This window comes from Arachis duranensis, chromosome 5 (assembly GCF_000817695.3).
Source record: "Arachis duranensis cultivar V14167 chromosome 5, aradu.V14167.gnm2.J7QH, whole genome shotgun sequence".
NCBI classification, from domain to species: Eukaryota; Viridiplantae; Streptophyta; class Magnoliopsida; order Fabales; family Fabaceae; genus Arachis; species Arachis duranensis.
The window spans coordinates 80,817,928-80,821,566 of record NC_029776.3 but is presented as its reverse complement, the minus strand read 5'-3'; positions in this window follow the sequence as shown (position 1 = coordinate 80,821,566).

The following is a 3,639-nucleotide window of genomic DNA, read 5'->3' as shown; positions in this document are numbered from 1 at the left end:
AAAGATTCGTCGAAAAGGGTGAAAATCCTCCGACCTTGTATGGCTCGGAAAGACACCCATTGCTGTTTGTTGTTTAGCCCACTAAAGGGCTTAGTCATATGAAAAAGAAAGAAGAAAATCCTCAAAGAGGTCGGAAAGTCCAGAGCGTGGCTTATAAACTGATAGATCTTCAAAAAACCCCAAGAATTGGGGTGAAGTTGAGTAGGGGCAACTCTACAGTGGTGCAAAACAGATATCTCGAAATCTGAGAAAGGAAGAAAAACACCCAAGCGGGTGATCATACATTCATACATGAAGAAAAAATGAGGGGCCGCCTCATTAACTCTCCCAAAACAGACCCGGTCTTCAGGACCCGGGATTATCAGTTCATATTTTGGCTCGTCCTCCTCCGAAGTACAGAGCCTGTGATGAGTACGAAGATGAGTGATAAACTCAGCATCGACCAACGGTTCCTCCCCAAGGACCGTAACATCAACCCACTGAGAAAGAACGTCTACGGAAATCATTTTTTATATATAAAGAAAAGTGGCAGAAACCTACAAAAGGAAAAAAGGAAAAAAGAAAAATCAAAAATCACGGCCCCTAAAGAGGAGAGATACGAAGCTAGAATCTACAGGCCAACCTATCCGCTCACAAAACAAAACATGCAAACATAAGGCATGACATGGAAGAAACAAAACTAACCTTTATCCGAAGAAATGAAGGCTGGAGAGAGCGGAAATCTTCGAACACAAAAATGCAGCACGAGCAGAGAAAGAAAAAGTTTGAAAGATTGCAGAAACGGAAAAATGAAAGAGAGGGAAAGTATTTATAAACACACTAAGGGGCATAATGGTAAAAAACGGAGCGGTCATTAATGAGATTGCACCGTTACCAAAGCCCTTAACGCTTCCCCAACGGACACGACGATTGAATTGACATAACTGTCAGAAACAAAGGGTCGCGAAAATCACGTCGGTTTCTAAGACCCATGTTTCCTCCAAGCAAGTCGACTACGAACCCGAGTTAAATACTTGAACCCAAACTTTAGAGAAAATTTGGGCTCAAGTAGGGGCACTGTTCTTACCCTGGCCCAATGCAAGGGCCCAGGTCCAACTAAAAGGCCTAATCTCAAGGATTAAGCCTAGTTAAGTACCGACCTCCACGTAAGAAGTCGGTATCAACCACGATTTGGTCTGAAGAAGTCGGATGTGAGATTAGCTAGCAGATAAACACTCATTCAAATGAGTAACCGCCCCTAAAATCTCTCTAACCACTTCATAAAGCCATATCTTAACCTCCCCAAGATAATAGGGACGGTTAACACCCTAAAGATACGGCACTACTCCAGCGGTGGTTATTGGCTCACCACTATAAATACACTGACACCCCTCAGGTATCTCTAAGTCCAATACTCTCTAGACCTGCTCACACTCTTGCTAACTTAGGCATCGGAGTGTCTTTGCAGGTACCACCCCCCTTTCACTCGCGGGCACAAGTCGGACGGAAAGAGGTGAATCTTGAGTTTAATCCAATTCTAATTTTTGGATTAGTCTCTAATTTTTTAATTACTATAATTTAAATTTTTGAATTTAAAAAATATATTAATATAATTTTTTATGTATTTTCTATCACTAAAATTTAATACTTTTAGTTACGTATCTCAAAATTTATCACGTTATATATATTAAAACGACATCATATATATTTTAACGTTAAAAAAGATATTAAACAAAGTTTGAATGGTTGAGTACCAACTATAACATCAAACTGAAGTTATTTTATTGTTGTGTTTAATAAAAGAAAACTGATCTCATGGAACTCATTTTTCACTCAATTAAATCAAATTAAACTTAGATTTAATCGCAATTATTGCTAATTGGGATGAGAACTCACAAACATTTCCCACCAAAATCATTTGACCTAAATTTTAGACTTTAAAATTATTATTTTATCTAAAATTTAAACACTAAATTTTAGACTTTAATTTATAAATTTTAAATCTTAATTTTAAATTTTAAATTAAAAAAAATAATTTTATAATAAAAAAGTAACTAATTAAAAATTAATTTCATATAGCTATTCCCTTATAAAACAATGGGACCAACCAAAGTGACATTTAGAAAACGACCCTTACATTTAAAATTTTAGAAATTAAATTAAACATTTATTCGGTTAAAATAAAACATTTTGTCCTGCTACATATTAACACGTGTTCTATGTTAGAACTCAAATTCATACCAATTTTTTTTTTCAAACCGTCATTTTTATTTATATTAAGGTGGAAATTTAGGTACAGTTAATTTCATATAAAATTAGTAATTAAGAGTTGTTAGATAAAATTTTAGTCAAATCATTTAAATTATTTAACGACTTTAAACTATCAATTTCACGTGAAACTGCACCTGAATTTTTACCTAAAATTATTTTTAAAATTTTTTTAATATATCTCTAAAATTTTATATAAAATTAATATTTTGAATAATTTTAACATAAATAAAAAATATTAAAAATAAAATTAAATATAACTAAACGTTACAAGTATTTAAAAAAAATTACAAATATTAGATAGAAAAAAATATATTTTCTGAATAAAAAAGAAAATCACTAGTTTATCATTTAAATGGAAAAAATGAAAAGAAAAAATACATGATTCAAAAATTAGAAGAAGAAAAGAACAAAATAAAGGAGGGAGTAGGGATAAGGACCATCATCCCCAAAACACAACAAAACAAAGTAGGTACCCACACTCACTACAACACAACACTTAAAAGTTAAAACCTCACTTCACACGCGGCGAAGCGTTCTCTCTCTCTCTCTCTCTCTCTCTCTCTCTCTCTCCACCGCATAGCTTCACCACCACCTCTCTTCTCCTTCTTCTTCTTCTTCTTCTTTTTCACAATCACTCTTTACAAAAAAAAGTCCCCAAAAAACGTTTCTTTTGTGCCTACAAAATTAACTTACCCCTTCATTCTCTCTCTTTTTTTCATCCAAAAAATAAAACATACAACAACTTCAAAACGTTACACACTTACACGCACTCTTTATTACCCTCCTCCTCCTCCATATATTTTTCAATTGGGGTCTTCAATCTTCAACCTTTAATAAATTGAAGGGCATTGAACCAAAATAAAACCCAGAAAAAGACACTATTATTATTTTTGTTGTTATTATTATTTTGGTTTAAGTAAACATTTATAGTAGAGGTAACATTTTTTTAGTGGGGGTGAAATTTGTCTTTTGCTATAATTAGTCCAATTTCTCTCTCTTCTTACTTTGGTTCCTTATTTTCTTCTCCTCCCTATCCATTGCAATTACTACTACTTCCTCAATACATCATCACATTTAATTATATCCTCCTTTTTTTTTTCTCCTTAAAAAAATTAATTTATGTCAACGTTTAGTAGTGAGAATGGTGCAATAATGCAAATCTCTTCTTATAAGGAAAGTGATATTTTTTTTTCTTGACAAATTTGAAAGAATAAAGAAATTTCTCTCTATATATAACAAGGTTGATTGAGGCTTCCTTTGATCAAAGGCGAGCTAAGAAGGAAAGTTGGTGAGGCAAAATTACCAAAAAGGACCTTAATTGACATGACACACACAACACATCTCTGCATAACCATGTGTAAGATTTGAGAGCTTCACTCCCCAGTTCCT